This window comes from Lithobates pipiens, unplaced genomic scaffold (genome assembly GCF_037356315.1).
Source record: "Lithobates pipiens isolate NorthernLeopardFrog02 unplaced genomic scaffold, aLitPip1_a1.2 Scaffold_8, whole genome shotgun sequence".
NCBI classification, from domain to species: Eukaryota; Metazoa; Chordata; class Amphibia; order Anura; family Ranidae; genus Lithobates; species Lithobates pipiens.
The window spans coordinates 192742181-192762925 of NW_027507903.1; the positions used below are offsets into that span (position 1 = coordinate 192742181).

General features: G+C 44.4%; 1 protein-coding gene across 1 annotated transcript in view; it reads right to left on the reverse strand.

Moving 5' to 3' along the window:
• The window catches only part of IL17REL (interleukin 17 receptor E like), a 174934-nt gene that overhangs the window by 108248 nt on the left and 45941 nt on the right, over nt 1–20745 (reverse strand). The window lies entirely within an intron of this gene.

The following is a 20745-nucleotide window of genomic DNA, read 5'->3' on the forward strand; positions in this document are numbered from 1 at the left end:
CACAGAGGGGGATCAGAAGAGGACCCAGGGAGCCAGAAGAGGACATGGGGAAGCAGAGGCCCAGAGATTAGGGACATTTGATGGGCAGTCGGGGATGATCGGTGCGGTAGTGGGGGCAGTTACAATCACGAATCTCCTTGTATGGCTTTCAATGAAGCAGCTGAGAGCAGCAGGAGGAGAAGCAGCTGTCAGCTACTTCATGGAAAGCCATACAGCGAGACTTTGATTGTAACTCCCCCCACCCTCCCCCACCCTCATTTTTGGTGTTTGTTAAAAGTCAACAGCTACAAAAAGTGTAGCTGTTGACTTTTAATAAACAGCCACCTATCTCATGATCCAGCGTTGCACGTACTCCAGTCATTTTCACCCTGTGTCCTCCTTCGGCGGCACTGGCATCTTCACTATGGGCACCTGGCTGTGACAGCTTGCAGCTTCACAGCCGGGCGCCCACTGGACATACGCGAGCGGGACTGCACTCTGTGACTGGTCCTGAAGACTTCTGGGACCTGTCATGTGTCCCAGAAGACTTTGAGAAGGAGAACTTTTGCTTCCAATCACCTAAGGTGACCAGAACAGAAGTGGGAGCGGGTACCTGTCAAAATTGAGCACTCGCTCCCTGTCACATACCTGGTGGTTGAGCCCACGGATGCTGGGAGTGGCTTCTCGTATTCCTCTGGCTTAAGAACTCCTGGTAGAGCAGACAGATGTTCAGGAGCACAGAAGGGGCAAAAGTGCCTGGCAGGTCACAGATGCAAGGGCTGGTCCGGACTCCAAGAAGCAGACGGGTAACTGGATGCAGGCTGGAACTGGGGTCAGCGGTGAGCAGGAGCAGCAGGAACACTTACACCGGATCAAAGTGGAAGGTGTCTTGTAGATCAGGACACTCAGTGGATCTTCAAGCAGGCCAGGTTGGACACTGGTAGGCAGGAACAGCACCAAGGCGGCAGGCAAAGTGTAGTCGTAGTCAAGCCGGGTTAAACAGGGGCGGGCAGGTATGGTACCAAGACAGCAGGCAGAAAAATAGTCAGACAAGCCGGGGTCGTTGGCAGGTGGCAAACAGGGAGTAGTCAGAGGCAACAGGGGGTCTCTCGGGAACGCTGTAGACCGGACAGCAGGGAGGCAAGGTGACAGGTCCCTTTAAATAACTCCTTTGGCGCCAAGATTTATCATACTGCGCATCTGCGTGCGTTCAAGCGCACACGTGCATACTCATGCACGTACACGCGCCTACATTAACTTTACTGTGCACCCGCGTGTGCCCATCAGCATTAGCGTGCACCCACGTGCGCCAGACAGCGTTAGCACGCACCCGCGTGCGCCCAATGGTGTTAGTGCTCACCCGCGTGTGCCCGAAAGCATTATCGCACACCCGCGTACGCCAGTTGGCTCTTCTCCTGGGGATTCCGCAGGTAAGACTTCTGGGAACAGCTGGGTGTTCAGAACCTCCTTCTTGACATTACCCCCCCCCCCCCAAGGGGCAGCCTCCAGATGCTCAATTGAGCCATCTTAGTTGGGTGCGCTCTCTTGAAAGCCGAGATCAGTCTTTCAGCACGAATGTTGGATTCCGGCTCCCATGAATTATCTTCTGGGCCGTACCCTTTCCACTTCACCAGGTAGTGAACCTGACCACGTCTCTTTCTGCAGTCCAGAATTGATTTCACCTCAAACCCAACCTCTCCATCAATCAGAACAGGCTCGGGCGGACCAGTATTTCTGCCAATGAAGGGATCTGGGACAGTGGGCTTGAGTAGAGCCACGTGGAAAACCGGATGAATTCGGAATGACTCTGGCAACTGCAGTTCATAAGTCACACTGTTGATCTTCCTCTTCACAGGAAAAGGACCAACGAACTTAGGGCCCAACTTCCTGGAAGGACATGCCAGCTTTAGGTTCAGAGTTGATAACCACACTTGATCTCCAGGCTCCAAGTTAAGTTCCCCTCTCTTCTTCTTGTCAAAGATTTCCTTATAGTATTTCTGGGTCCTGGACATTGTTTCCTGGAGAAGTTTATTGTTGGCACTAAAAAAGGCTAATGTCTCTTGAACAGCAGGTACTGAGCATTCCAGAAGGTTATTTGACAGGAACAAGGGATGAAATCCATAGTTTGAAAAGAATGGAGTTTGCTTGGTGGCAGAGTGGACAGAATTATTATATGAAAGCTCAGCGAGAGGTAGGAGAGGAACCCAATCATCCTGGGAGAAAGAGGAAAAACATTGCAAGTACTGTTCCAGTGTTCGGTTCGTTCTCTCTGTCTGGCCATTTGTCTGAGGATGGTAGGCTGAAGAAAAGGAGAGGTTAATCTCCAGGGAACCACATAACGCCCTCCAGAATAAAGTGCACCCCTCGATTGGAAACAATATCTACAGAGATCCCATGAAGTCTCACAATCTCTCTGATGAAGACCTTGGCCTTCTTGGCAGCAGAAGGGGTACCCTTCATAAGGAGAAAATGCGCCATCTTAGAGAGTCTGTCCACAACCACAAAGATGGCAGAGTGGTTTTCAGAAGGAGGCAGCTCGACGATAAAATCCATGGAGATCATCCTCCATGGTATTTCAGGAAGGGGCAGAGGCTTCAGCAGACAACAGGCCTTGGATCTGCTGCCCTTGTTCTGAGTGCAGACAGTGCAAGACTCCACGTAATTATTGCAGTCCTTCGCCAACCGCGGCCACCAAAACGTACGCTGGAGAAGTTCAGATGTCTTGTGCACCCCAAAATGGCTGGCTAACTTGTGGTCATGGCAGGCACTGAGAACCGCAACTCGTACCTCCTGGGGTACAAAAATTTTATCCTGATGCCACAACAGATCACCCCTCACTTGCAGAGTGACATCAGATGGAGGAGAAGCTCGTTTGATCTGGGCCAGCAAGTCTTCCTGGAGCAAAAGGAAGTTTCCTGGAGACAGGATGGTGTCTGGGGATGAAGAGGCCTCGGAACATCCTTGAGAGGGCATCTGGCTTGATGTTCTTTGACCCTGGTCTGTAAGTAATGTGAAAAGAAAATCGAGTAAAGAAGAGTGTTCACCTGGCCTGACGTGGTTTCAATCTCTTTGCGACTTTCAAATACTCGAGATTCTTGTGGTCAGTGTAGATAAGGATTGGATGTGCTGCCCCCTCCAGAAGGTACTTCCATTCCTCAAGTGCTGACTCGATGGCCAATAGTTCCCGGTCCCCCACATCGTAGTTCCTCTCAGCTTCAGATAGTTTATGGGAAAAGAACGCAACTGGGTGTAAGAGAGCCTTGGATCCCTGTCTCTAAGAAAGTACTGCCCCTATTGCAATTTCAGAAGCGTCCACCTCTAGAATGTAAGGTAATGCCAGGTCAGGATGCTTCAGGACCGATGCAGAGCTAAACATGTTCTTGAGTGTTACAAAGGCTTTCTGGGCTTCAGATGACCAACGGAAACGACTGTCTTGCTTCATGAGTTCTGTAATGGGAGAGATGATAGTAGAAAATCCCTTAATAAACTTCCGGTAAAAGTTTGCAAAACCCATGAAACGCTGAACGCCCTTCTTATCCGTAGGGGCAGGCCAGTCCAAAATGGCAGAAACTTTCTGAGAGTCCATCTGGATGCCTTCCACAGAGATGATTAATCCCAGGAACTGAATGCTCTGCTGCTCGAACACACATTTTTCGGGTTTAGTGTATAAGCCATGGCATCGCAGTCTTGTTAACACTTTCTTAACGTGTTCACGGTGCTCGGGCAGAGAAGGGGAGAAAATCAGAATATCGTCTAGGTAAACGATAACGAACAGATCGAGGTAGTCTCTGAAAATATCGTTCACAAAGTGCTGGAATGTTCTCAAAGTGCTGAAAATTGCACAGTCCAAAGGGCATGACCAGGTACTCGAAATGCCCGAACCGGGTGCGAAAGGCAGTCTTCCACTCGTCACCACTCCGGATGTGGACTGGGTTGTAGGCCCCGCGAAGATCCAGTTTGGTGAACACTGCTGCCGTCCCCAGTCTTTGGAATAGTTCGGGTACCAAGGGTAGAGGATACCGATTCTTGATTGTAATTTTGTTGAGCTCCCGATAATCTACGCAGGGACGCAGCGAGTGGTTCTTCTTCTCTACAAAGAATATTCCGGCTCCTGCAGGGGAAGTAGAAGGCCAAATGAATCCCTTCTCTAGGTTTTCGTCAATATAAGTCCTTAGGGTCCCCAACTCCAGCTCTGTTAAGGGGAAGATTCTCCCAAAGGGAATTTCGGCTCCAGGGAGGAGCTCAATCAGGCAGTCGTATGGCCTGTGAGGAGGGAGAGTATCTGCACCTTTCTCGTTGAAACCATCCAGGAAACCGTGATAAACTTCGGGAACAGATTGGCGGATCTCCTTGTCTGCTTCCAAGCATAACAAAGACGGGGGGTCTTCAGCAGTCTTTACCAGGCAGTGTTGGTTACAGTAGGGGGAAGGGAAGCTGATTCTCCCAGTAGACCAGTCAATCTGTGGGTTATGGGCCCTCAGCCAGGGCATGCCAAGGATGATGGGAAATAAAGGGGATTCAATAATGTCTAGGCATAACAGCTCCTGATGGTTCTTGGAGATGGTGGTTAACAGAAGCATTGTTTCCTGCATGACTGGCCCAGATTTAAGAGCAGAACCATCGGCCAAGTGAACTGAAAGTCCTCTCGCTCTGGACCGCAAAGGAATATGGTGTCCGGTGGCAAAAGTCAAGTCCATAAAACCGCTGCAGGCTCCGGAGTCAATAATTGCGGTGACCTGGATATTTCCTCCTGGGAGCTGTAAGAGAGCAGAGACAGCCAGGTAAGAAGCATTGTCAGACAAAGCGGAAACAGGAACAGAGGTAGTGGTGAGGCACTTACAGAGCTTGGCGGGGCAGGTCATCACATAGTGCCCAGGTTCTCCACAGTAAAGGCAAAGATTGTTAGTTCTCCTGCGTTGCCATTCCTCTGATGTGAGAGAAGGACACAGAAGGCCTAGCTGCATAGGCTCGGAAGAGTCTGCAGTTGAAGTCACTGAAGCAGGAGGAGCCAACTGAGGGTAACTGGTTACACGGGGAAGCATCCAGACTGGGCGAGAAGGACCAGCAGAACGTTCTGATCTTCGCTCCCTTAGTCACCTATCTATCTGGATGGATAGGTTAATGAGGGCATCTAAAGTCTCTGGAATACACACTCGGCTAGTTCATCCTTCAGGGATTCAGAAAGACCCATGCGAAATTGGTAGCGCAGGGCGGCGTTGTTCCAGTTAGTATTGGAACTCCAACGTCTAAATTCTGATACATAGTCCTCCACTGGTCTGCGGCCCTGCTGTAAGGAGTGCAGAGCTGCCTCCGCAGTGGCTGTCAGTTGTGGGTCTTCGTAGAGCTGAGACATGGCTTGGAAAAAGGAGTCCAGATCGTTAAGTGAAGCATGCTTCTGCTCCAGAAGGTGGTGGGCCCAAGACTATGGTTCTCCCAGCAGCAACGAGATGACAAATCCCACTTTAGTAGATTCAAGTGAAAAAGTCCGAGGCTGCAGGGCAAAGAATAGTTCACAGGCATTACGAAAAGTCCTGAATTTACTTAGGTCCCCCGTAAACCTCTCGGGTGTGGGGACCCTTGGCTCGGGTGGCAGCATTACTACTGTGGGAGCGGAGGCAGTTCCCGATGAAGAAGGTGAAGGTGCAGACAGGGCCTGAACTTGCTCTTCCAGTCGGTTGTAACCTTCTTGCAGGCTTTTCACAGCTTGGGTAAGTCCAGCAAGATGGCGGCAAAGTTCGTCCATTGGAGAGGCTCCCTGCATGGGCTCAGACATGGCTGTCCGGTACTGTCACGTACCTGGTGGTTGAGCCCATGGATGCTGGGAGCGGCTTCTCGTATTCCGCTGGCTCAAGAACTCCTGGTAGAGCAGACAGATGTTCAGGAGCACAGAAGAGGCACACGTGCCTGGCAGGTCACAGATGCAAGGGCTGGTCCGGACTCCAAGAAGCAGACGGGTAACTGGATGCAGGCTGGAACTGGGGTCAGTGGTGAGCAGGAGCAGCAGGAACACTCACAGCGGATCAAAGAGGAAGGTATCTTGTAGATCAGGACACTCAGTGGATCTTCAAGCAGGCTGGGTTGGACACTGGTAGGCAGGAACAGCACCAAGGTGGCAGGCAAAGCGTAGTCGTAGTCAAGCCGGGTCAAACATTGGTGGGCAGGTATGGTACCAAGACAGCAGGAACAACAGGAATCAGGTAGCAAACAAGGTAGTAACAGGGGGTCTCACACGCCTGTGCGCACACGCACATACTTGTGCGCGTACTCGCACCTACATTAACTTCACCACACACCCGTGTGCGCCCATCAGCATTAGTGCGCACACGTGTGCACCCGACAGCGTTAGCACACACCCGCTCGTGCCTGACAGCGTTAGCGTGCACCCGCGTGCGCCCATCAGCGTTAGTGCACACCCGCGTGTGCCGGTTGGCTCTTCTGCTGGGGATTCCGCAGGTAAAGAGTCCCTTGCAATTCTACTTCCTCCTCTCCTCTTCCTTTCTCCGTCAGGGTCGCCCAAGGTTCTGTTCTAGGAACACTCCTATTTTTAATCTACACCTCCTCCCTTGGTCAGCTGATAGCCTCCCATGGCTTTCAATATCATTTCTACCCTGACGACACCCAAATCTATATCTCCACCCCTTTGCTCACTCCATCAGTCTTCTCACGCATCACTTATTTACTAACAGACATATCTGTCTGGATGTCATACCACTTCCTCAAACTCAACTTCTCCAAAACCGAGCTCATATTATTTTTCTCCCCCAAGTGCCTCTTCCTCTGACTTCTCTGTCAAGAGCATTGGAACAACCATCCACCCTTCCCCGCATGCCAGATTGCTATATATTATCCTGAACTCTGAACGCTCCTTTTGGCCCCACATCCAATCACTCTCCAAAATATGTCCCTGACTAATCCAATGAAACCACAAAGCTCCTGAATCACTCCATGGTTATCTCTCACCTTGACTACTGCAACTCCCTTTTCATCGGCTTACCTTTAAATAGGTTATCCCCCTTCAGTCCATCATGAATACTGCTGCCAGACTCATCTACCTTTTATACTGCTCAGTGTCTGATACCCCTCTCTGCCAATCCCTCCATTGGCTGCCACTCTCCCAACTAATTAAATTCAAAATACTAACAATAACGTAACAAAATCCACAACTCTTCTCCCAGCAACATCACTAACCTAGTCTCTAAGTACCAACCGAATCATCCTCTTCGTTCCTCCCAAGACCTCCTGCTCTCTAGCTCCCTTGTCACCTCTTCCCATATTTACATCCAGGACTTTCCCATCTTTTGGAATTCCCCACCCCAGTCTGACTATCTCCAACTCTATCCACTTTTAGGCAATCCCTGAAAACTTTTCTCTTCAGAGAAGCCTATCCTGCTTCTACCTAACAATTGTACTTTCATTTTCTTCATCAGCTCATCCCCCTAATGAGCAGGGCCCTCTGATTCTTCCTGTATTGAATTATATTGTAACTGTACTGTCTGTCCTAATGTTGTAACGCGCTGCGCAAACTGTTGGTGCTATATAAATCCTGTATAATAATAATATTGGCAAAATGATACTCTACATATGAACTGCTAATACTGCACCAGGATTTGGAGCCAAAATAATGCACAGTAGTATACTGTGAAATATACTATTGTTCTCAATAAAGAAGGGAAATGGAGCGTGTCACTGGAAATCATGATTTGTGGAATTCACTCTCTCAGAAGGTGTCCATTACCAATGCATGGGCGCCATAAGGAAGGGTTCTCAGACATATAAGAAAGCTCAGGGGGAATTCTGGTAGTTTCTGTCATGCAATTATGTCAGAGACAAACACTGCTTTGCTCCTGGTGCATGCATGAGGCACCAGACCAATAACACTGGACACGTTGATGCTAAATCTCATTACCAAATTCACAGTGTCAGAAAACATAGTAGACCATGGCTGTAACCCCTGAATGCCAATCAGTACCGAATAATGGGCCATAAAAACTTGATAACAGCACAATTTATTCACTTTGTTTGCTTTTCCTCATCCAGCCAGGCAAATTTCACAAATATGGATTGTATCTGAAGTCATTTAAAATCTTCTAAAGGAACTATCCCTAGGTTTCTTCAGTTAAGTATTCTTAAAATGTATCCTGAGATTTTTTTTATCTTTGGTCCCTGTGGCATGCATTACCTCCAATGATCGAGTTAATGCCCCCTCACCCTGCAAGCAACTCACTATGGGCCCGTGACTGAAGGTTGGCTTTAACAGTTGATAGTGGGTCAATGGAAGTGGGAGGCAACAGAATTAGGTTCACATGTGTAGCCATATAATTGGGCTACAATAATATGGAGAAGGAAACACTGCTCTTTATTTACTCTGCCCCTCTGTGTTGTTAATGTTGAACTATACAACTGTCCTCTGGCCAGCAGGGGGACATCCAGGTCCAGTGAACTATAATGACTATAGATTATAATGTGACACACTTAGAGCCCTAAGAGTTGTAATTCAAGGCAGCAACCATGTGTGGACACAACCAGATTTCTAAACTACAGGTCCAAGACCCTGTGTAAGCAGGAGGAGCCTGAGATAATTTTTATTGAAATGCTTGGGAAAGCCTGCTCTCTTGGCACCGCAGGAGTCAGAGCATGCAGACCTGTTGGAGTGATCGGGGGAAAAGAGACAGCCCATGAAAACCTGGGGTGGAAAGGAGATTGCTGGGATCAGCAACACTGTACACCCGGTCCACTTTTTAGGGCTGCCTCCAGGAGACCAGAGCATTAGCCAGACCCTCTGTTCCTGCTGTTCAAGTTACAGCTACACCAGAGCCAGACCAAAGGGGTCCCTTCCATTGCAAGATTTTATCACCATATCGGAGAGTTGGTGAGAGGGCCGCCAGCCCACCATGTGCTGTTAGCAGTAGATAAGCAACTGAGAGCAGGACAACTATAGCTTCCAACCCACATTTTCCCATAGCAATCGGGTACTCTGACATACTCGAGCCCATAACGCACCTCTACACTAGACTGTGGTCATACTGAATCATTATTCTTACCTTCTGCCTGCTTCTATTCCACCTTGCACTGAATTGTACTGCCCCTCTGGTTATCCTACTGCTCGCAGGATTAAAGGATTATCAAAAGTGATGCATGGCTCAGGTAAAGAGCACTCATGTAAGCCGGCAGAAGACTAACTTAAAGGACTGCCCCTACCATTCTCCCCACCAGGCCACACCCCCAAAGATTACTCATTGGGAACGGATCCTTAAAGTCTGTAAATCTTTTTTATTTTTTGGATATTCAATGTTGTTAATGGTTTGGTAGTAGCGTGGCCCCTATCTAATATATACATATTTCTATGTGGTCAATAATACAAAAGCACTACTCAATATTATCAACTGGTAATATCTTCAAAATCTCCACAAGGAATACATCCACTTTACTGCCAAGAAAAGGGTTTATTCCACAAATGTGGGAAATGAGGCTTAGCAATCAGGGGCAATAATTATTAGACATCCTCTTAAAGTGGTATTCCACTCAAAAGTGGAAGTTCTGCTTTAAGCACTTCTCACCCTCTTTTATGAGGGTTTTTTTTTGGGGGGGGGAGCAGGTACCTAGCTTTTACAGGTACCTGCACCCACGTCTGGTCACCTAGGCAACTCGAGCAGAAGTTCTCCTCTCCCCCGCCCTCACTGCAATCTTCTGGGACACTAAGATCCCAGACAGGTCCCAGACAATTGCCCGGCCATTCAGGAGGCACGGCATGACACTTGTAATACTGGCACCGGGGAGAGACGAGGGAGAGAAGCGAGTGTTCAGGTGGCTGCATCGGTGGATCTTGGATCGTGGGACAGGTGAGTGTGTGTTTATTAAAAGTCTGCAGCTACACTTTTTGTAGCTGCTGACTTTTTAATAAACACAAAAAACACTGGAACTTCACTTTTACTGAGGTGCCCATTACTTGATGCAAGAACGTGCTAGAAATTCTGAACTGTTTCATGAATTTACCATATTTAGGAACAAATGGATTAATCTGCTGGAAAAACTACTGGAATACCACTAAGAAGAAACAGAAAACGGGAGCTGTAACACTAAAATGATTTAATATTTAGTTAGTAATAGTTTGCAGCTAGCAGTAGGTGTTGATTCATGGTATAGTCAAACAATAACCCATGACTTACTGACATCATCAGGAGGGTAGATATGATCACATGGGCACTATAGTAATGGTAATATTATCCATATGCATGGATTCAAAAGTGGCCACAACAAGCCTAAAGTAACTCAGCTCGAATAGGACTTCAAGTTCTCAATGGGAAAAAAAAACGTGAGCACCCAAGAATTAACAGGGGGAAGCACATTCTGCAGCATGTGACCTGATCCCATCAGACCTCCTGTGTTGTCACCCAGTCATATTCACATCTCCTGGAGGCTGCAAGCTACTACACTTACACATTACCAATTTTGTCACTATCGGAAAGCAGGTCTAAGGCACTAGTGTGCAGCCCAATCTTAAGCAAGTTGTAGCAGATGGACAAGAAGTTAATTTAAAAGAAGCCAGAGGAGATCAACAGAACTGAGATGCAAAATAAAAGAAAAGAAAAAGCAGAACATGCAAAAACAGTGATTTATGGATGAAGAAAAATGACAATTGTTTAATAGGCAGTGTTTTAGCCTGCTAAATGGCATCTGATTTTATATGTACTTTAAGTGGGGGGGGGGGGACAAAAAGTGAACATCATGGCAAAAAACTGTAATGAGAAGTTGAACAATAATGTAACATTGTAATGTAAAAACATTGTCTGTCTGATGCACTAACAATTTTTGGGGGGTTTCTACAACTTGTAACACTGGCCTCCATTCTCTGAACATTGTCTATCATTAGTTGTAAGTTTGCTGACTTCAAACCCTGCTGAGTAAAAACAAACATGAATGTCAGGTATTTGGCCCATTAGGCAGAACTGGACTCCAATAATATTACAAATTTATGCTGCGGTCCTGTGTATCTGTGAATGAGTTATGTAAATTTTGATGTGCAAGTGTGAAAACATTGTATGTATTGTTCAGGGCTTAAAATGCTGTCATGGCAATGAATTGTTGTACCAGTTATAAGCTAATAAAAATGGTCACGGTGATCCAAAACTTGTTTATTTATGTGTTGCTTTCTTGTATCCTAAATGTGTGTTTTTTTAGATTGCTTTATTGTATGCTGTTGCTGTCGTAAGACTCTGATGGCATGCAATAGGAGTGTAAGTGATAATAACAGAGTTACGCTTGGTTAATGAAAGATAACTGTTAGATACAACATCAGCCCTGCTTGCTTATGTAAATTAAATATATTTATGTTTTACGTATTAAGTAAAAAAGTATTCTTCTAAAATTCTAATAAATAACACTAACAAAAAGATAGAAAGAATTTATTAATTTAAAATTCTGAATGTCAAAATCCTATTATTTACAATTTTACAGCAAAAAAACAGGCACAATTACTATTTACATTTTTACAGTGAAGGAGCAAACATATACAAATAAATATGTACAAAAATATATACAAGTGCTAGTGCAAACAGCTCCAATCAGGCACACAGATGGGACTCTGGCTGGATGAAATTCACAGGATCATTGAAATTACCTGCACCTAAAATAAGAGGAGACATTATTCTAAACATTTATTGTACCAGAAACAGTTTGTCTACAAAGAGGAAGCCACATTGCATTTCCATCTCTAGAAGTAATGTGGAAGTAATTCAGTGGCCATCCTTTATTAGGTGTCAGAACCATAAAGACCAATGGTGAAGCATAATAAGTGCTCGGTAAAATACTTTAAAATGGTAGACATTCAGAACACGAAAAGGGACACGACTGCTACTTACACTGTATGTTAATTCCATGAAAATATCTATTTTCAGTGAATTTTCTATTTCAAGTTTTAAGCAAATGTAAACTCAAGAACAATGATGTAATATATTACAGTTTACAAGTCCCTACATGAGTTAGCTGCATTTTTTTCTTAGTTCAGGCTAAGAATATTTTTAGCGAGTACAGAAAATACCTGCAGATCTTGCCAGAAATGCAGTGTCGCTTTCTGTGAGCAGGAAAGAAAGTGCAACCACCATTATCTTTATTGTGTAAACTACTTGTCCCAGCCATCTACCATAGAATGAAGATAAATATGGACAGAGATGTTTGAAATCCAGTCTGTGTGGCTCTCCTTTCATAGATACCATGGGAAAGTGACTTTAGCTTTGTAGGGATAGGATGTGTACTATTTGTAACATAATTAGTTGAACAGAAACAAAAAAGAAATCTGAACAAATTAATGCAGCTACTAGATCTAAGGACTAGTAAGCTTTTGGTTTTGAGTTTAGATATGCTTTATTAACAACATTTTAAAATACAGTTGTAATACTTGGCATCAATGCCTCCATTGATTCAAATCTTAAAGAGATAAAACCACTTCTGGAATCTTTGGGCTGCAACACTTTTAGGTGTATCACATGCCGCATCTCCCTGCCGCTTGCTGTGGGCCCTCATTGGCTACTATTGACCACTAGTTTGTCCCTGCAATTCTAAAAGGCTGCACTAGTGATGCAGCAATTAGAGGGTGGACCTTAGAAGAGAGAAGATTTTAGCAGCAACTCTATCTCACGGAAGGCATAGATTGCAAGTATTATAGTATTTTGAAATTATGTTTTCAATAATACTTTATTTTTAGGATGACCGTGTCTCTATCAAATCAATTTGTCATCTAGCTAAATGTTTATTTGATAGACATTGTCTGGGTCACAAAGGGCATACAAGTTCTATGGCAGTCATCTCATTTATGGTGATCCTGGACAAATGTTTCAACCCATTAACTAGAAACCTTCATCTGACAACTCTTTTTCTCAGTAACAGATTCTTCTAATATCTAATTTATTTCCCATGTGTCAAATAAGCCAGACTGATGTGACTAAAGCTGTCTTTTTTTTTTTTCTAATCCAAACTTTAGTTTTAATTTTTAATTTAATTTTTTTTTTATTAGTTTGTTTTGAACCCAGCTGAAGGAAGTTAAATTACATTTTCTCTGATCATAGTTTTGCCAGCTGACAGGGAAAATTTGTATATTTTACAGCTACCTAAAAGGTTACTTCCTAATCCTGTTTTTTGTGGCTTGTATAAACCTAGACAACAAGTGTAAAAGCTGTGTTCTTTGTTTCTGCATTCCGATGAGGTTCTTGTTAACCATTTTGTTACGAGAGCAATATTTGCTACTTTGTGGAGTTTAGGTTTAACTGCTAAAACAGACACTGGTCATTTCAAAAGCCAGTTTATTTTTATGATACAAGAGTTTGTAAAGGGTCATTCTTCTGCCCACTGACCATCAATTTGAGGGAGCATTCTGCTTCCAGCCGATATATAGTATCTCACAAAAGTGAGTACACCTCTCACATTTTTGCAAATATTGTATTATATCTTTTCATGTGACAACTGGGAAATGTCACTTTGCTACAATGTAAAGTAGTGAGTGTACAGCTTGTATAACAGTGTCAATTTGCTGTCCCCTCAAAATTACTCAACACACAGTCATTAATGTCTAAACCGCTGGCAACAAAAGTGAGTCAATAAACAATCATAAGTTATTTTTTTGTGAAAAAAAGGGAATGCTCATTAAAAAATCCTAGGAATTGCTTTTCTGTGAAAAAAAAAGGAAATGCTCATTAAACAATCGATCACTATATGCAGTTTAAAACGCTTCCATATGTTGTATGTTCTCATTATTGTTTTGCAGATTTGTTGCAAGACACGCTCAAACTTGTTGCATCTCTTAAAAATAATAGAAAGTAAATGAGCGATCTATAGCCCTCAGAAGGCCGTATATCAGGAACCCAAAAAAAATCAGTTCCAGTATCTCACAAAATTGAGTAGACCCCTCACATTTTTGTAATATTTCATTATATCTTTTCAAGTGAAAACACAAAAGAAATGGCACTTTGATACAATGTAAAGTAGTGAGTGTACAGCTTGTATGACAGTGCAAATTTGCTGTCCCCTCAAAATAACTCAGCACACAGCCATTCATATCTAAACCACTGGCAACAAAAGTGAGTACACCCCTAAGTGAAAATGTCCAAATTGGGCCCAATTAGCCATTTTCCCTCCCTGGTGCCATGTGACTCATTAGTGTTACATGGTCTCAGGTGTAAATAGGGAGGAGGTGTTTTAAATATGGTGTTATCACTCTCACTCTCTCATACTGGTCACTGGAAGTTCAATGAGGCACCTCGTGGCAAAGAACTCTCTGAGGATCTGAAAAAAAGAATTGTTGCTCTACATAAAGATGGTCTAGGCTATAAGAAGTTTACCAAGACCCTGAAACTGAGCTGCAGGTGGCCAAGACCATATAGCGTTTCAACAGGACAGGTTCCACTCAGAACAGGCCTCGCCATGGTTGACGAAAGAAGTTGAGTGTACGTGCTCAGCGTCATATCCAGAGGTTGTCTTTTGGAAATAGATGCATGAGTGCTGCAAGCATTGCTGCAGAGGTTGAAGGGGTGGGGGTTCAGCCTGTCAGTGTCCAGACCATATGCCACACACTGCATCTAATTGGTCTGCATGGCTGTCATCAGAAGGAAGCCTCTTCTAAAGATGATTCACATGAAAGCCTGCAACCAGTTTTCTGAAGACAAGCAGACTAAAGACATGGATTACTGGAACCATGTCCTGTGGTCTGATGAGACCAAGATAAACTTATTTGGTTCAGATGGTGTCAAGCGCGTGTGGTGGCAATCAGGTGAGGAGTACAAAGATAAGCATGTCTTGCCTACAGTCGATTTTTTTCATGTTTATTTGAAGTAATATCTAGTTTTGTTTCTGCTTTTACGATCTGAGAAAAGTAATCCAATGTTTAGCTCAGGGTCTATGCCACATGTACAATACTTTTTGTAGGGGAAGGGTTAGGAGGAGGCCATGAAGACCTAAGGGATCCTGCAGTCACTTAAGCCCCATACACTCTATCAGTTTTTCTGTTGAGTTTTTCCTTCAGATTTACCAAATCCATATAATATGAGGTCAAACCATAGGAGTTTCAATTTGTATGCAATCAGGCAGGCCCTTGTACTACATGGTTTTGGTAAACCTGAAGGAAAAACTCAGCAGAAAAACTGATAGAGTGTATGGGGCTTAAGTGACTGCAGGATCCCATGGGCTTTAGAGGTTAAAATAGACAGAGCTGAAACAAACAGGTACACCCTAGTTCTGTACTGCAGAATTTCCTGCACCATTGTTCTTATCATTTACACATACACACGTGAGACAGGCTAGTTCACACTATTGCATGCCGGGAAAGCGCACAAAATCGCAAAAGGTCCTGACAATGAGAGAAACCAACTACTGATAAGCAGACAGGCGGAGTGCCATTCATTCTTAATGCATCAACAAAATGCCTGCAGTTTCCGATGTGCAAAGCTGCAAAACTGCAATTCCGTGCAGCTTGATATTTGAAAAGCCTCTGGAAATGGTTCCCCATTTTTGTGCAGGTAGGGTCCATTCACACAGGGGCAACACGACTTTCAACACGACTTTTGGAGGCAACTTGGACATGACCTGAACATGACTTGGGGCGACTTACAACGCGACTTTAAGTCGCCCCAGGCCAGGCGACTTTTGCCGCGGCCAATCAGAGAATGAGCTCTCAAGAGAGAACTCCACTCCAAATTGATGAAAAAAATTTGGCATGAGTTCCCCCTCCGAGAGCATACCTTAGGTCTGGTATGGATATTAAGGGGAACCCCCTACACCAAAAAAACGGTGTGGGGGTCCCCCCAGATCCATACCAGACCCTTATCCGAGCACGCTACCCGGCCGGCCAGGAAAGGGAGTGGGGACGAGCGTGTGCCCCCCTCCTGAGCCGTACCAGGCCGCGTACCCGCGGCCCCCCCACCCTAAAGCACCTTGTGCCCATGTTGATGAGGACAAGGGCCTCTTCCCGACAACCTTGGCCGTTGGTTGTCGGGGTCTGCAGGCAGGGGGCTTATCGGAATCTGGGAGCCCCCTTTAATAGCCCCCTCGGCCCCCCTTTCCCAAGGCACCCCCCCATGTTGAGGGCACACGGCCTGGTACGGCTCAACCCCACCCCCTTTCCTGGCCGGCCGGGTAGCGTGCTCGGATAAGGGTCTGGTATGGATCTGGGGGGGGCCCACGCCGTTTTTTTGGCGTAGGGGGTTCCCCTTAATATCCATACCAGACCTAAGGGCCTGGTATGCTCTCGGAGGGGGAACCCACGCCAAATTTTTCAAAAATTTGGCGTGATGTTCCCTCTTGAGAGCTTATAATTCTGTCCGAGTCGCCTCCGTATAGACGGAGATACGACTTGGAGGCGACCTCCATTGAAATCAATGGGTACCAGTCGCCTACAAGTCAGATTCAAGTAGTACAGGAACCTTTTCTGAAGTGTGGAGCGACTTCAGTAGTGTGCATTAAGACGGCTCTCATTCACTTACATTGATTTTTAAATGTTGTCCGACTAGGGGCCTCCTGAAGTCGGATCTGAGTTGCCCCTGTGTGAACGGACCCGTAGGGCAGCCCACTGAAATGAATTGGGCTGCCCTACCCACAGAATTCTGCCCACACAAGTGTGACCTGGGCCTTAATGTGGTTTTAATGACAGGCCACCTGCTTTCACAGGTGCGGACAAGCACATGATATATATAAAAAAGCTCCTAAAATACAGTAGATATTTAACCACTTCCATATCGGGCCTATTCTGGCACTCCTCTCCTACTTGTAAAAATCATAATTTATTTGCTAGAAAATTACTCAGAACCCCCAAACATTATACATGTTTTTTTTTAGCAGACACCCTAGGGAATAAAATCACAGTCATTGCAACTTTTTATGTCACACGGTATTTGTGCAACAATTTTTTAAACACTTTTTTGGGGAAAAAAAAACAGTTTCATGAATTAAAAAATAACAAATCAGTAAAGTTAGCCCATTTTTTTTGTATAATGTGAAAGATGATGTTATGCCAAGTAAATTGATACCCAATATATCACGCTTTAAAATTTCGCACACTCAAATTTCAGTACTTAAAAATCTCCATAGGCGACGCTTTACATTTTTTTGCAGGTTACATGTTTCGAGTTACAGAGGAGGTCTACTGCTAGAATTCTTGCTCTCACTCTAACGCATGGAGAAGCACCAGAGGGTGGTGGGAAAGGGGGATGTCCCCTTCCCGTCGTCTGTAAGAATGAGCAAGCGCTATGATCGTTCTTACTGTGCACAGAAACGCAGACAGAAAAGAATGATAGCTGCAGGCATCATTCAGATATCCCCACTGAAAGTCAAGGACGTCATATGACGTGCTGCAGACGGGAAGTGGTTAAATCTACACTCTTTACTAGAAAACTATAACCTAACTTTCTCTCATGTAACAGATAACAAGCAATACATGGACTTTGCTGTAGTATAGCCCTGAAAATAACATACAAAAATAGATATTTCATATGAAAATGTTCTGAATTTTCCAAAAAGGCAAAAAGTATAATACAGTCAAGCTAAAATTGGATAACTTTTGATGTTTTAAGCCACAAAAATATAAATGGTTTCAATCACAAGATTACAAGCAAAAATATCTAAATTGTTAGTAAACCTTTTTTATTTTGGATAGCGTAGGGTCTGGTTAAAACCTCTTTGTCTGTTTTTTTTTGTCTTCAGATGGGAAAAATAATCTCTCTAATAATCTCTCTAAAGTGAGAGAAAATTACTCTTAGACAGTTGTTACTAGAAGTGTTGCCTCCATGGGAAGCAATACTCTCTATTCTTCACACTATTTCTCCCTTTTTTCCCTCAAATTAAGTCATTTTGCTTTGAACAGTGTTATCTGCAAAGAGCTTTGTGACCTCGCTGTACTCTCTGGCAGGGTGGCTGCATTACAAGACAGGTTAAACAAAATTGCAAATCCTTCCAATTGCAAATAAGACAAGTCATATGCCTGGTGAGGGTTCTGGAATCCATAGGCTTTACAGAGTACTGGACAGGATGTAGCTTCTAACCCTGGGTCTATATTTAGTGGTGACCAACACTTGCTTATTGTGCAACTGTGTACAGCCCTGGAATGGGTGCTGACTAGTGTTCCGGGCTCCACCCTCCCCAGAAGAATATGTGGCTACAAAGGAGCAGCCAGAGGTGCATGCATGCAACAGGGTTTGAACAGGAACAAATAGAGATGCTAAGTCTGAAATCCAGAGATGTGGCATGAGAAGCCAGGAGTCTCAGGAAGTACTTGCATCAGAAAAATGCCCAACAACCCATGCAAGGGTAACTAAAAAAAAAAAAAAACGGGTAAGAGAGTCCTAAAACAAAGATTTTGGAGAATGGCCTGTACCCTTCAAGTGCTATACTTGTGCTAATTCCTACGTATGATGGTGGATGTAATGGGCATAAATGGAGACTCCCTGCTAAAGAAGTTCAACTGTGTGAACTGTGTATCTGTCTGTTAGATAGAACACTTTGTGTGTATGCGGGTGAGCAGAGCCTACAGGAGAGAAAACTAGAAGTCCTTTAAGGAACAGCGCTTCATTTTTATTGGTAAACTGTGCAAAGTTGTCGTGGTCTGTGCAATGGAGTGACTGCAAGTGTGGGACGAACAAAGAGGACTATTTTGTGTTGAAAGTTTGGTGTTTAGAGGGGTGGTCACCACCTGTAAAAGCCCTAGGGGTGTTCAAAAAAATTGACACTTTTGGAGTCTGTCAGGGAAAAGTGCAAAGGTCTTTTGGCAGCAGTCATACTAGCTACTGCAACTGCAGAACTGTGAAGGAGCAAGTGGTCTACCAGCAGGTCAAGAGGGGTCCCTTTGCCCATGAGGTCAGGCCTGCTGGCCATGTGACAAAGATATTTGCCTACAGAGGATTGTGGCAAGGCAGAGATGTGAAGAGCAAAGATTCTTGGGTACTTTTGGAGGGAAGTCTCTATGAAAAGTCGCCCACTTCCTCGCTTGGCATGTGGAAAATTGGGGCAGGGTATAGTGATTTTCCCTGTTAGGTGGAATACCTCTGGAGATAATGTTGCTGACAACAAACCTGCAAGCCCAGTTTGTTGTGTAAAAGTGTCTGGTGTTGCCCCTGACAACAGTAGGGACATTTCATGTGAGCTTGCAGGGGTGCCAAAAGCCTGAGGTGAAAATGACTGTGTTGTTCTAGAACCAGCACATTCAAATGAGGATGGCAACATCTATAGTGATGGTAGGTAAGACTTAACTTAATGAGTTGTTTGCTGGGTCAGTCAATATAGTCAATAAAGAGACTAACAGTAGGTCTGTGAGGTGGGAGTGACCCTGAGTTAGAAGATCCCCTGTGTATCTTGAGAGAGATTTACCTCCTTACAATGCACTGTATAGCAGAGAGGCAAAATGTTGCTCCAAAGTAATGTTTAGTAGTGATGATCAGAATGTCAGTGTGAGGTTCACTGCTATTTTGGTGACCACTAAGCAAAATGTATTGTCTTAGCTAGCAACTGTGTCTAAGGATCCAGAGGTTTCCAAAAAAAAAAACTGCATTGGTGGATGAGAGTTTTTCTACACTTAGTAAAATTAATGTGTTACTGCAGTCTGTTAAAATTGAATATGTAATGGATGAAGATGTTCATGTGTTTATTGAGGCACCAACAGTCCAGATAAGGCTGTGGCATTGCAGCTTTACTGTATGTAAAAATGGGTTATAGCAATCTGGAATGGAGTTGGGGTACAGTGAGGTTGCCGCAGGAGATAAACACTTTGCTATGCACGATTCCCACACTTTAATGAGCTCCAGGGAGGTAGAAAAGGGCCAATCTGACCCCAAGTAAACGGTGCTTGTGGAAGTGTACTCAGAAATAGACTTGGGTAAGTCTTTTTTTGGACCCCAGACAGTTTAAAAGGGATAAAAAGAAAAAGTTCCCTGAGGCATGAAGAAAAAAGTCATGACAGGCAGGAAGGTACTCATGTAGGTGACAGTTGGCATAGAGGCTCCATAGCAAAGGTTACAAGTGTAGGTATTCCTTCCCCCACTTTAGAACAGGAGTGATATAATGACAAGGCTACACCAGGTCATGAGATAAAATGGCAGTCAATGTGCCGATCTGCAGGTAAAAATAGGATTTGGTGTCACCCAGGGTGTTTGTTCTGACCAGAGAAAACATAATTGCCCGTTTTCTCCAGTCTTGATAAAGCCTGGTCAGGGTCCTGGAGTATGGACAATTTGCAGCGTATAACGCACGATGAAGCTTCCAACGTTGAGTCTACATTTTGGTGGTGACCAGTGGACCTGTGTAGGTGTTGATACAAGGGAGAAATTGCTAAAATGACAACCCTGAGAGTTTCTTGGCTATAGTGCGCTTTCTCTTATTAACAGAATCACTTATGAAACAAAATAATTATTCAAATACTAATACTAGCATGATGTGCAGAAGGAGAGCATAGTGAACATGTTTTCCCCATCAAAAAATTTGATTCCAATTTAAGTATGTGCTTGCATAATCAATAGTCAACATTTATGCTACTGTGCTTTTTATAAATAATCACCATTGTTTACGTTTTCTATTTCACTCATGTGTACTGCTTACACTCCTTCCCATGTAGCCCAAACTTTTCAGTTTTGGATGGAGTATGGAAGGGATAAACCCCTATCAGTTTATTTTTTGCTGTCGGTGTCCTGTTGAGGTTTCCCTTCACCTCCTTTGCCAGAGAGACAACAATAAAGCAATTATCTAAAAAGTGAAGGGAGCTCCTCTCGATAAGACAAATGTCATCAAAGTAGGTGTTTC